Here is a 14754-nt window from a genome sequence, read left to right on the forward strand (position 1 = left end):
TCAACCTTTGCGACCTTTCCTTGTGGAATAGACTCTATAAAGGGCTGGGTTATTTTTGACCCATAATGTGTAAATATTGGACAGAACACGCTGCTGGGTTAAAATTGACCCAATGCTGGGTTGTTTTAACCCAACTGTTGGATTATTATAATCCATGGTTGCATAACAACAACCCAACGTTGGGTTATTTTTAACCCAGCATTTGTTCTGTCAAATATTTACCCATTATGGGTTAAAAATAACCCAGCCTTTTTTAGAGTGTAGAGGAATATTTTTGTTAACTTCTCATCTTAAGTGAAATATTATTTAACTTTTACCTTATTTGTTGAACCATGATATTAATAAAAACTATAGTAAGAGCTGAACTGTTGCTTTATTTATCCAATTTGAAAAAAGTGGTAATTTGGAATAACACTATGGAAAAAGTGGGCCGGTCTTGGGCCTGAAATTCCCGGGCTGAAAAGTGGCCCCACTCCGGCCCTGACTTCCGGTACTCAAAATGGTGGAAGTTTGAGATGTGAGTGACGCCAGCTGATATTTATGAATTGTAGTATGTGTGTAAACTCTGCTGTTTTGCTTCATTCCCTACATTCTTACTTTTTAGCCCACATTGCACTTTGATTTTGAGTGTATGATCAGAGTGTACACCATAGCTGTGTCCCAATTCAAAGGCTGTGACCTTCTAAGGACGAAAATAACTGAAATGAGACATTCTAGTTTCGAAGGGCCCATAAGTTGCGTCAACTGCTGTACACACCCACCGCGCCTGTCAGCGGGACAAAGCGAAGACGTTTCTGACTTATTAGTAAAAAAATATGGAACCAGAAAAATATTAATTGTATTTTACAAAATGTTGATGTAGGTTAAACTAATCAACAGTATATCAAATTAATCAAACTTAAATATACACAAAATAATATAAACATACTGTTGCAAGAGAAAGTATGTGAACTTTTTTTGGAATTCTTTTTGAATAGTTTTGTCATAAAATGTGAACTGATCTTTATCTAAGTCAAGGGTATTGACAAACATAATGGCCCTCATTTATCATTCTTGCGTATATGTTGGTGTAAGATTATGCTTACACTCCTCTCACCGCCTGATTTATGAAGCTGTGCGTACCTTTGAAATTCAGGTGTAAGCAATACCTGCCCTTCATAAATGCCGCGGCTGAAAACGATCGTCATTAGAATAACACGGCCATATAAATTCAAGTCTCCGCCTCCCCCACGCCCTCATTTTTTGACATTGACAGCAAAGAAGAGAAACCAGGAAGTGGAAAGAAACAAAATTGTTTTATTTGGGAGTTTAAAGAGCGAGATTAAAGACACATTAATAATTGCATGACATTTTGTAATATTTGTATTATTATTATCCGGATATAATTCAAATTAACAATTTGTTTCCACGACCTCCACAGGTTTATAGGCTAATTCATAATTTGAAGTAATAATAATTGTAATAGTAATTACAAAATATTATAATAATTAATTCCAAGGAACAAACTGTTGAATATTGGGAACGAATTCTAAATTTATGGCCATACTTTCGGGTGCGTTCACACGACAAAATTTCGGGAGTGACAACCGTATTTACTTACAGGTGTGAGTCTGGAAGTGTCCTGTTCACACAGCAAATTAAGGACACAAATAGAACACTGTCTGTATGAACGAGCAACCGACCTCAAACCCGTATTCTAGTTACACGCGGCGCCTGTAACCATAGTGACGGACGAATATATTAAAAAAAAGTATTATTTATGCAATGGGCAAACTTTTTTTATGTAATTAACAAAAACAGCTGGCTGGTGTAACGCTTACCATTGTGCAGAGAAAAATAAACAAGGGTGGCTCCTTATTAAAGTTTTAATTTCCTAAATGAATGAACATAAAATCAGTTTCAGCAACTGCACGTTTTACCAAAGCAGATATATACTATATAAAAGTAATCATAATGACTTATGAAGCAATAGCAAATCGATCCGTTTTTGCAAGAAATCGAACTTTATTTAAACCATTAACGCAGCCAAATAGGAAGTGCGCTTACGCTCCCGCTCTGTAGGTGGCGCAGAGAGTATGGCTGTTTCTCAATATGCGTTCTTCAGCGATCTTGCGTCCTCGTGTCCTCGCTCTGCGTCATCATTAACGGTCGAAGTTCATTCCAATTTTCAAGAACGCAAGGACAGAGGACGCATGAAAATACCCGGATGTGTTCTTGATATGGAGGATGCATCGAGTGCAGACTTGCTGAAATCGCTTTACGCCCCAGAAGTCATTGCGGCAAAACATCCGAGTTCGTTCTTCCAAGGACGCCTGGCAAGACCGATCTCCACGAGGACGCAAGTCCGTTCTTTGCGTTCTTGGAATTGAGAAACAGCCCAAGGTTTACCAACCGCAGGCAAAACCAGCCTCTTAGTGCCACCTAAAGAGCGGGAGTGTAAAAAGCGCACTTTATATGTTGCCACAGTTCTGTATGGACGCTAATAATGTTGTCAATAACGTTCGATATCCTGCAAAAACCGACCGATTTGCTTCACAAGCAGCAAAAAATGTCACCAGGAGTCATGGAGATTACTTTTGTATTGGATATATCTGCTTTTTGACCTCTCAAAGTGACGCATCTTTTGCCTTGCATTATATGAATCACATATGTTTTTTTTCTTCCAAAATATCTTCTTTATTGCGCTACTGAAGATAAAAGGTGAGTAAACAAACAGCTAATTTTTATATCCCTTTTATTATACAGTTAACATTATATTAATCGTCCACTTTTAAAGTTTAAACTTTATATATCTCACTTACTTGGCTGCACACAATTTTATGCGTAATGTAATATGTTCTGTGGCGTCTATGAAGGTAATATAATATCACATTAACCTTTTGGAGCAATTCTGGTGCGTAGTTTGAAGTCATTTTTTTATGCACTGTAACGTTATCTTAACACAAGAGCAACGAATGACGTGACAGACAACTGGTTGTCCAGTGCGATTCCGTTCACACGGCACAGCTTCTTTGTAAATACGGTTGTGAAACCCGAAAAGTTACGGGTGTGAAGTCGGTTATAGAATGCGGTTGTCAAACCCGTAAATAACCGAACTGCGTGTGAACGGAACCGTCTTAAGGACTCAAATACGGGTTTGACAACCGTATTATGGTACCGTGTGAACGCAGCAATAAGAAAAAGAAGTGCAATAATTTTTCCTTATCTATTCATGTGTAGCTATTTATTTATCATCGAATGGTATGTAACTAGCTTACCTTTTGATGCATTATTTTCGTAGCACATCCTTGTGCTTTCTTGCAATGTGCCGCTTCAGATTCCAGGATGAATATTTGCTAACTTTTACCCTTTCAATGTTTTCTTCCTGTCCAATCTTAACTTTTTTTTTTTCATTTAAGGCTTGAATGCCATAACTTATTGCTAGACGTTTTTACAGATTCTCGAACTTGCAAATTATCAAAGGGCATTCTGGCTTCGACGAGCGGTGCTGAGCGAATGGAATTTTCGGAAAACGCCGCTCTGATGGTGTTACCGCACCGCTCAACGCTCCGCTCACGTGCTCTGCCCTAAAACGGCTCGCAACTTAAGGAATACATATGCATACAAATCAAATGCTTTGGTAAAGTCACACAAATTAAACATTGAAGTTCATGTTGCAAAAAAAAACACTTAAGTTTATAATTACTATGTTGTTGTTGTTTTTTTACAGTGGGTCATAATATATCATATACTATTTTAGTTTGTCAGTGCGTTTTGTTGTGTTAGGAATTCAAAACGTGCGTACACCACCTCCTGAGCTGGCGTAGGATTTGAGCGTGCCGTACGCCAACGTCCATATTGATAATTCTCAAAGTCACCGTGGTTTTGGGTGTACGCCAGGTGTACGCTGGAAATTTGGTGTACGCACTTTTGATAAATGAGGGCCAATGTGTCTAAAAATAATTACACAAAAATTCTGATCTTTCATGTCTTTATTGAACACATTCAGTCAACATTCAAAATGGCAGTGGAAAAAGTAAGTGAACCCTTAGAATTAATGACTGGTTGATCCCGTTGGCAGCAATAACCTCAACCAGGCATAGCTGTGGATCAGACCTGCACATCGTTGAGAGGGAATTTTAGCCCATTCTTCCTGGCAGAACGATAACCGATTTGTTGTCTTCGTGCCGATACCAATGCTGATACCGATTCTTCAAGCTGATATGCAATCTCTTTAATGACTGTAACTGTAAACATTTTCTCTAGATAAAGTAATACCACAGATGGTGCCTTTGTTATATTACTTGCAGTAATTAGTATTGTTTTAATAGAAAATCTAATAAATTAGCACAACGAATATATCTTCTGCAAAGATAAATTTTATCTCTACGTTGTCTCAGATAATGACATGTTTGTCCTGTGGAAGCTACCTTAGCTTCTCTTTCCGTTTCGAAATTGAGGTTGGTTGCAATTTGCAATCTTACCACTAGATGTCGCTAAAAAACCCACTCTGGACCTTTAAACATTCATTATATCGTCATCATCATTAGGCGAATGCAGCAGTCATAATACACATTACAGCTGAAGTCTAACTTGTTAAAACCTTGAAGTCTTAAGGCCACTTCACACTGGTCCAACAACTACCAACTTCAACAAACCCCAACATTCTAAAGTCTCATTTACTTCGATCCAACAACTGCCAACAGGGGTTTCACATTGACGCAACAGACAGCGTTTGTTGGATCACTGTTTAATTGGCCTTCAGAAAGAACAGATAATTTATATTTTAATAAACATTTTACAATATAAGACAGTTTTTGGTGTTTCATACTGTAACATCATGCGTCATGTCAAAATACATGCCTGCTGCACATGCGTCGAAAGGGTTTATGATAAAAGAGACGCTCACGTTCACAAAATTCTTGCAAGACACTAACTTAACACTAAACTCTGATTACACATGAGATTAAACGAATATCTGGCAAACACAAACATCTATATTATTATAAACCCTGTTAAAGCGTTTGCAGCAGGCATATATTTTGATGTGCACATAGATTCACATGACGCGCCAAACACATATTTTGAAAAAGAAGTCACCGCCCGCCACTGTTGGTTTATTTTAACAATTGTCTTTGAATTCTTTTCTCCATATATCAATTGCATCTTAAACTAAGTTTATATCGAAATAAAACACAACTAAGAACTCAATCAAATCTCCTGAGCTGAAGAGCAAACTTTGAGCAATTGGTTTTGGACATACTTCTCATTTTGCATACAGATTTTTGCATACTGTAGTATGGGATTATACGATTTCTTATGTAAAAACCGGAAAAAACTTTCATTCATTTGTTCTCTTTTTATAACCTCTTAAATATGGATACGTTTCTTCAAAATACAATATTTTTAGCAAAAAGCTGAAATATAAGAAATTTTGATAAAGATCAGATTTAGAAGGATAATAAAAACATACCGGTAGTTTAAAAATTGTAAAATTCATTTTTTGCTTCAGTTTTTTATAAATTGGATAAAAGAGCCATCTGGATAATACAGTTTACAGATTACCTTAAAAACCCATCAGAAGAGCATCATTGGCAGGGAAATGTTTTCTCTTAATTGACGAGATAACTCATCAATGGTGGGGAAAGAGTTAAATGTATAGAAGGTTTTAGCCGCAACGTAAACCAGAGGTTCTCATCGCTGGCCCTCACTTTCCTGCAGAGTTTAGCTCCTGCCTTGATCAAACACAACTGAGCAAGCTAACCAAGGTCTTTAGGAATACCAAAAAATTGCAGGACAGTGGATCTCGAGAGCCAGAAACAAACAGCTTTTGTGGCCCAAACTTAACTTCCAGTAGACTTCCGCAAAGAATCAATAACAACAGAATCCCTCTAGAATAGATTATTTATGATAAAAAAGCGAAATAAATAACACTGCATTGTATACAAATAAATTTAATGTATACAATGTTAGCTACAGATCCTTGAATTCTTGCCTGCCTGCCGAACGCTCTCTTCACACAGCAATAGATCCATGCTCGCTGTCACCCCTCATCTTAAGGAAACCGAAACATTTTTATTTTCAACAAGATATTTGTTCCAGAGGTCATTAGCCACTAGCAACACCATAAACAAACATAAACTGGAGGTTAACTTGGGCGCCAGATGTGAAACCGTTACAATGTGCGTGCGTCCCTGTCTATGCACAAAATCATTCTGTCCGCTTGTAAAAAGTCGTAAAATACCGTTTCCGGGTCCAAGCTTCCACTGCTATAAAGAGAGACTACAATCTAAAGTCATTTATATTCTCTGTTTATTCATATCAAACATTTCTAGGCTACGCTTTAATAAACTTACAGTGTACACTACATTCTCCAGGCATCCCAGACACTAACATTTTAACAACTTATTAAGATAAATTGCTATATTTTCATCTGGGACTTGTATGGAGTATGGAGATAGAAGATAGGATGATGATTTTTTCATTTAAAGCTCACCGTGAGTGTGTATTAGTATATTTTGTTGTTTGCTTAAGCAACTGATGTCGAGTGAGCAGATTGTATAATTAAACACCTCACACAGTCTCTGGTCTTCAGCATTCTTGGAACTCAGTCATAATAGATATTTCTGGATGCCTGAGCCTGTATATATTTTTTAAAATATCCTGCATGACATAAGCTTAGCTCATGTTCAAAAATAGAGCATAGATATAGCTGTAAAATCTCCACAATTTGATCCAAATTTTCTGAAAAAAATGATTCATTGAATTTAATTAATTTTTTTAAGGTAAGTGGTTGCAATCAATTTATTTAAGCTACATTTAAACAAAAGTTTTATATTTTATTTTACATTACTAATTGTAACATTTGTACACACATTTTAAACTGACTTGAAATTATAACTTTTTTGCTTGATTTTGAAAGAACATAATTGGGTCAGGTAGCTCAAACATTCAATTTAATACAAACAGAGAGGGCTATGGTGTGACACACTTTTTTTCCAGGCGCGCCGGCACCGCAGCCAGTTGAAAATATCTAAACTTTTCAAAATGCTGCGTTGGAAAGCGCATTGAAAAGAAGTAGGAAAGTGGCGTGGTCGCATTTACCCAAAGTTTTAGACGCGAAATGTGAACTGCCCCTAACGAGAGTAAATGTAGAAAATTAGTGCATTTTAATCAAGATGAAATATGGAGATGACATATTGATATTTTGTATTCTTCTGTTGTGCTAAAAGACTTGAGTCAAAATGTGCAGTATGTAGCCCGTCGTGTGGTTCCTTTTTTCAAAATATGTGTTCTGCGCCTCGAAAGATCCTATGTGCATCACGTGTCTTGTCAAAATAAGTGGCTGCCGCAGACGCATCTAAAGGGTTTATGATAAAAGAGACGCTTGCATTTGCCAGATAATCTCATGCGTTATCAGAGTTTACTGTTAAGAGAGTGTCTCGCATGTATTTTGTGAACGTGAGCGTCTCTTTTATCATAAACGGTTTTGACACTTGTGCAGCAGGTTCTTATTTTGACAAAACACGTGATGCACATGGTTCACATGACGCAACAAACACATATTTTGAAAACACAAGAAACACACATGACACTCCAAAAACTTATTTTGAATTAGCGCCCCTCGGATGAGCAATCACAAGCCACCACTGGTGATTTTAGGAGGTTAGCATTGTGCTGAAGAGTAGAACATTTGCAGACTAACTTCTATATACAAATCTTTTTGATTCTGACCTTGATGTCATTGGACATTGTTTGAAAGAGTTAGATAAATCTTGTTGGGTTTACTTGATTTAGTCATGTGTCAACATGGAGTATTTGTTTATTTTATGTACTCTATTCAGTCATATCCTATCTACATGCAGAGGTGTAAAAAGTACTCAAAAATATTACTTAAGTGAAAGTACAAGTATTGAGTGTAAATTTTACTCAATTAAAAGTATCTGGCCAGAATTATACTTGAGTAAAAGTAAAAAAGTACCACATTAAAATTGTACTCGAGTATTAAAAAAGTAACAGTAACAGGAAGAATGAAAACTAGAGATTCTTGTTTAAGCTTTTCATCTCTAAAAACATGAAGTTAAAACAAGGTTTTATCCTGCTTTACAACTGTTTGTATTTAATTGTATTTATTTATCAAACTATAAGACTACTACCTAATTTCAGTATGTAACATCCTACTCAAAGTTGTAAAACCTTAAATTTAACTTAAGCAAAAGGTTAAGCGGAAGCATTTCCGGAAATCCATTTCAGTCTGACCACCCTGATCGCATTTGTGTAGCTTTTCGGTTACGCGATGCTGTCACGGAAAACGTAAACACGTCAGACGTCAAAGCAGATTGTCTTGCCAACGCGACATCATTGAAATAGAAAGAGTGCAGATAATCCGGAAAACAATAGAACGCTACAGGACGCACCGATCAGATCTGTGATACACAAGATTTGGACTGACAGTGTGAACAAGGTCTTAGTCTTGATAGAGGCGCTACAAATAGCAGGGAACGTGTCACACGGGAATACACTTCATGTGTTGTCGGTTTCAAAGAAGCAAAAACATCTTTATCATCAAAAAAACTGTTGGCCAATTCCTTACTGTGGTCCAAAGGCTCCAAAATAAATAACCATATTAAACTGGCCACCAGCGCAATTCAATTAGTTTGGTAAGAGCAAGGGAAAATAGAATGAGGTGATCTCTAAAAAATAAAATGATGTGTTGGATTTACTTTAAATATGTATGCACAATTTTTGCATCACGCTTTTTAAGTAATCCCAACTTGTATAATTTTACTTAAAATTAACAAGAAAACCTGTGTTTATGTACTTACATTTTTAAGTAAAGAATGTTACATGAACTCAAGTATTTAAGTTCATAAAACACATATTTTCTTGTTAATTTTGGGTCAAATTATTCCAAGTTGGGATTGCTTAAAGAGTGTGATGCAAAAAGTTGTGCATGTATATTTTAAGTAAATCCAACACATCATTATTTAGAGTGAAGTTGGGTAAAGAGCAATTTAGTATATACAATTCAGCTAACCTGCATGTTTTGGACTATGGGAGTATACACAGAAAGGTCTCCTGAACAAAGTCTTTGTCTGACTTAGCTCTTGCTTGAATCAGAGACCTTTTTGCTGAATCAGAGACCCTCTACACTGAGCACACAATTCTGAATCATGGTAAAAATGAACATAATTCTTTCAAAATAACTTTTAATACAACATATAACTAACATTCATAACAACATATCAACATAAATAAAGCCAGAAAACATTAAAACAGTCATCTTTTTTAGTAAATATTAACCAAAGAAGTGAACATGTCGCAATGCATGCTGGGAACCATTCCGACCATTGATTTTTTAAATGCTTGTTCAGATTACTCAATTTGGCAAGTTGGGTAAACGAATTGGACAAAAACGTATATTTATAATTCCAGTCAACAAAATAATATTTATAAGCAGGATGATTAAGCTTATTTCATTAAGTGAACACAAAATAATTAATTGACACCCTTCAACAAGAAAAACTTTGTTCAAGTTCTTTGCTAAAAGATCATTTTGAAGTTGGATTTTTACAGTGCATGTGCTTCACAAAATGGCTATGACTGATGTCAGAATTTTTGTCTGGAAAGGCATCATGGGAAATTTGCATATCACGTGGCTCTATATAGTTACTTAAAATGTTATGCTAGATTTACTTAATTTTGACGCAATTGTTATAGTAGTTGGCATTACTTCTGTTTTTTAAATTTATTTTTGCATACATTTAAGTTCACCTGGTAACTTAAATTTTTGTGTTACACATACTAAATATGTTAAGTAGAGGTTGAAAAGTTATAAATACTAAGTTTTTCTTGTTTAATCTAATTACTTTAATAAGTAGGCTAATGCTTGTTCAGCCAATGAATCGTATTTAGAGTGTACTTTTTGACTGTAAATAAAATTGTAAGGGGTAAAAAGTACTTATTTTTCTTAAAAAATGTAATTAAGTAAAAGTGTTGATTTTTAATTGTACATTGTAAAAAATAATATGCCCCATCTACTCAATAAAATTGTGGCAACAGATTACAAGCAATATCATTAATTACATTCAACAAATCAAAATTGATTTAGATTTACTCTATAAACTACTTAATATTAACATATTCAAAAAGCCAAACTGCAATTTGCAATTAAAAATTTTATTAAAATTTAAACAAAAATATTGGGTATACTAGACAAAGATCTAGCACTATACAATAAAAATATTGTGCCATATCTACTCAATAAAAGTGTGGCAACAGATTACAAGCAATATCATTAATTAAATTCAACAAATAAAAATTGAGTTAGAATCACTCCATAAACTCTTTAATATTAACCCATTCAAAAAGGTAATCTGCAATTTGCAATTAGAAATTAATTTAAATTTAAACAAAATATTGGGTATACAGGACAAAGACCTAGCACTATACAATAAATACTATTCAATTATACTATTTTAATTTAACATCATCCATTAATATTTTTATTAGTAATGAGTATTATATCTGATTTCAGAATGACAGTCAAAGATGAATCAATTCTATTTTTCTTGCAGTCAAAAGAACAGGAAAGCATCTCATTTTTAATGGTGTATTTGTAACAGTGTAAACTTCAAAAGGTATTTTACAGTCTTTAAAGAAAACCGTCCACATTTCCCGACGAAAGGTTCCATGTTTGTGTTCTGTTACATTGATTCACACCCAGAAAATCAGACAGCAGTTTAGACTTACTGTACTGTAATCAGTTTATAAACTTTGAAAAATCCAGCTCCAAGAAAAGTTTCTGAAACACCTGAAAAGATGCCTGGGATACTGGAGATTCAATGCATACACTGTAAAAAATAATATGCCCCATCTACTCAATAAAATTGTGGCAACAGATTACAAGCAATATCATTAATTACATTCAACAAATCAAAATTGATTTAGATTTACTCTATAACTCCTTAATATTTACATATTCAAAAAGCCAAACTGCAATTTGCAATTAAAATTTTTATTAAAATTTAAACAAAAATATTGTGTATACTAGACAAAGATCTAGCAGTATACAATAAAAAATATTATGCCATATCTACTCAATAAAAGTGTGGCAACAGATTACAAGCAATATCATTAATTAGATTCCACAAATAAAAATTGTGTTAGAATCACTACATAAACTCCTTAATAGTAACCCATTCAAAAAGGTAATCTGCAATTTGCAATTAGAAATTAATTTAAATTTAAACAAAATATTGGGTATACAGGACAAAGACCTAGCACTATACAATAAATTCTATTCAATTATACTATTTTAATTTAACATCATCCATTAATATTTTTATTAGTAATGAGTATTATATCTGATTTCAGAATGACAGACAAAGATGAATAAATTCTTATTTTATTGCAGTCAAAAGAACAGGAAAGCATCTCATTTTAATGATGTATTTGTAACAGTGTACAATTCAAAAAGTATTTTACAGTCTTTAAAGAAAACCGTCCACATTTCCCGTCCACAAGGTTCCATGTCTGTGTTCTGTTACATTGATTCACACCCAGAAAATCAGACAGCAGTTTAGACTTACTGTACTGTAATCAGTTCATAAACTTTGAAGAATCCAGCTCCAAGAAAAGTTTCTGAAACACCTGAAAAGATGCCTGGGATACTGGAGATTCAATGCATAGATCCAAGGGTAAAGCATGCCCCGTGAACACCTTTAAGGCCTCAATAACAATTCCAGCATCCCTTGGGCTGTCACTCCTAGAAGATCCAATTACAGCCATCACAAGCTGCTCAAGTCCCTCCTCTTCATCTTTATCCTGCAACATTAAACAGCAAATATGTCTTAAAACCTTTATAAATGTATACAGCTTGAATATTGAAATAATCCACACATTAAACTTGTATATTAAAATGTTTTAAAGAAAACTGTAAGATATGTGCAATGGAGTTCATCTGAGTTTGTGGCTTATTAGGTATGTTTGAAATGTGCAATAATATTGAAAACTGATAAAAAAAATTCTCATTAGAATTACAAATAATATCAAAAAATGTTTGAAAAGATATATAATCTATATTTATAATTCGCTCCTTGCACATATCAGCTTGACGTCATATCCGCAACGGGTAAATACGGCTCACCCTTTTCCGGTTTGGCGAAATATGGCGGCGTAAACAGCGTAAAATGAGTCTTAAAAAAGATAGTTTTTTTCCAGAGGCAACAGAAAAAATATCGTGAACATTGTTGTGTTCCCACATGCACGTCATCGTCTAAATTCAACGGCGTTTTAAGCTACCACGGATTTCCTAGCGATGTTGAACTCAGAAAGCGGTGGCTGATGAATATTGAAATGGTCTATAGCGAGTTAACCCTATTACTGTCACTGTCCCACAGGTGGGACGTTTGGCATTACATATTTAAAACAATAATTACATAGTCTAAACCTACACCAATCTTGACAAACTATATACCGTTGGAAAGCTCTAAGAATGTAGTTTTAAGATATCAACACCATTTTGAAAAAAAAAAGTATGTAGTAAGAGTCATTTTCTAAAATGTCGCAGACTAACAGGTGGGCCCAAAATGTTATTACATATTTATTTGTAAATATCCCATTAACCTGAAATAACCTTGACAAACTATATATTGTTGGAAAGCTCAGGGAATGTAGTTTTCATATTTCAAGGCCATTTGATGATAAAATTTGTATAGGGACAGTTATTTTGTTAAATATCACTAACCCCATAGGAATACATATAAATGATTATATATTTATAACACTAATACCCTATAATCTTGAAATAATCTTGACAAACTATATATTGTTGGAAAGCTCTAGGAATGTAGTTTTCATATTTCAAGGCCATTTGATGATTGAAATTTAGTAGGGACAGTCATTTTGTTATTTGTCTCTGACCCTGTAGGAGTCCATATGAATTCGTATATATTCATAATTCTAATATTCTGGAAAATGAATATATGAATCTTCAAAAATCTTGACAAACTATATATCATTGGAAAGCTCTAAGAATGTAGTTTTCATATTTCAAAACCTTTTTGCATTAAACACAATGCAGAGACAGTAATTTATTAACTTGTGACAAGATAATGCAACTAACCGTTGACACCTAGTGGCCTTGGTTGATAAAACCACTAAAAGTGTGACAGAAACTTAATTTTTTGTTATTTTCACCTAAAATTTGGTTCAGAACTAGTTGAGACTTGTGTCTTTATTGGTGTGGTGTTTTGAGAGTAAAACATTTTAATTTTTATATACATTTGATTAGAGAGTATATACTTTATTGCATTATTTTTATTATTTAAAATAAATTTAAACGGGTATAACTTTTTTGTCATTTATTATTTACAACTTCAAACACCTCAGTGTAAAACTATAAATTGTCTTCTTAAAAAAGAGACCAAGATTTTAATTCTAAACCAAAGTATGCCAGAGTTATAGTAATTTTAACGTGGAGATCACCTTTTCACCCCCCCCACTCAAAAGGGGCGGTGACAGTTATAGGGTTAAGGTCTTTTGCCTTTGTAGGGCAGAACAGAGGCTTGAACAGCTTGAGCAGTTTTTGGAAGTTGAGCAGTGAGCACATACAAAGCGATAAAGAAGGTCAAAATGTAACATAACCATGTTAAGCACAACACACAATTTGAACTCGAACCTTTTGGACCTGCTGAACTCGGAACTCTGACACAAATTACAAGTGCAACCCTACATTTACACAATGAGGTTTTTCGTGCTTCTTCATGGATCTGAAACAGAAAGCCTGTACAGCGACTTCACTTGTGGCTCTGTCTTTGTTTGACACTAATGCCAATCACATATTAACACAATGCGAAGTTAGGCACGTACAAGTACAGGACACAACGATAGACATTTTCCGCCTAATACTACTAGAAAGCAGTACTACATTACAACACGCATATTCTGTCAGACCGGGATTGTTTATTAGCTCAGCAAGCTAACGTAAGCCATAAAGTCTGAGAGATACAAGTTAGACTTAAGTTACCTTCATATCCGTGTATGTATGAAGCGACATACATTTTAAAGCCCTCCTCTAATTTGCTGGTAGGTGATTTGGAGGAGGACTTGCAAAGGCGATGTACGTCCGTTATCGAAAGTTTCGGCAACTTTTGCAAACATCTAGGCTGAATCCAAACCGCCTGCTTCCATACTATGTAGTGCGCAGAGTAGCGCTTTTTGCGTGCTGTGTGGTATGGAGGTGGGCGGTTTGGGATTCAGCCCTAGTGTAGAACAGCCCCATGTTTAGACCGGAAAAGACCGAGCCGCATTTCCGGTAAGGAAGTAGTAACGTGCAAAGAGCCCATTAGGGCAAATCTTTTCCCTACATTTTTTTCTGTCACACGACAGTCACATATTTATTTGTTAGCCAAGTTACTCACATGTGTATATACACACACACATACACTATATACACAATATAATATGTACAATATATTCATTTAATAATATTCCTCACCTTTTGTTGTGAATAAAGTTCTCCCTCAGCAATGTTTCACGTTGCCTGCAGGAAGCTGCAGTACGTTACAGGCCTTCATGAACAAACAATTTAGATAATAGGTCGCGAAATTAATAATAATAATAAAATGTTCAATTTACATTATGTAGAAAGCTTAAACATTTTAAAAAGACAACTTATACATTTAATATCTTACTCACCTTTTGTGGAATTAAATGAATAATGTTATATTTCCCCTCAGTAATGATACTGTACTCGCGGGAAAATTCAACACA

The 14754-nt window shown here is 34.7% G+C and overlaps 1 long non-coding RNA gene across 1 annotated transcript; it reads right to left on the minus strand.

The window, feature by feature from the left end:
• Positions 1 to 10834: 10834 nt before the first annotated feature.
• On the minus strand, positions 10835 to 14754 carry LOC141361503 (uncharacterized). The gene is made up of 3 exons (XR_012367617.1): positions 14680 to 14754; positions 14480 to 14552; positions 10835 to 11805 (listed from the first exon to the last, which is right to left on the minus strand). It is a non-coding gene; the product is annotated as an uncharacterized lncRNA (long non-coding RNA).

Source organism: Misgurnus anguillicaudatus, chromosome 3 (genome assembly GCF_027580225.2).
Source record: "Misgurnus anguillicaudatus chromosome 3, ASM2758022v2, whole genome shotgun sequence".
In the NCBI taxonomy this organism is placed as follows: domain Eukaryota; kingdom Metazoa; phylum Chordata; class Actinopteri; order Cypriniformes; family Cobitidae; genus Misgurnus; species Misgurnus anguillicaudatus.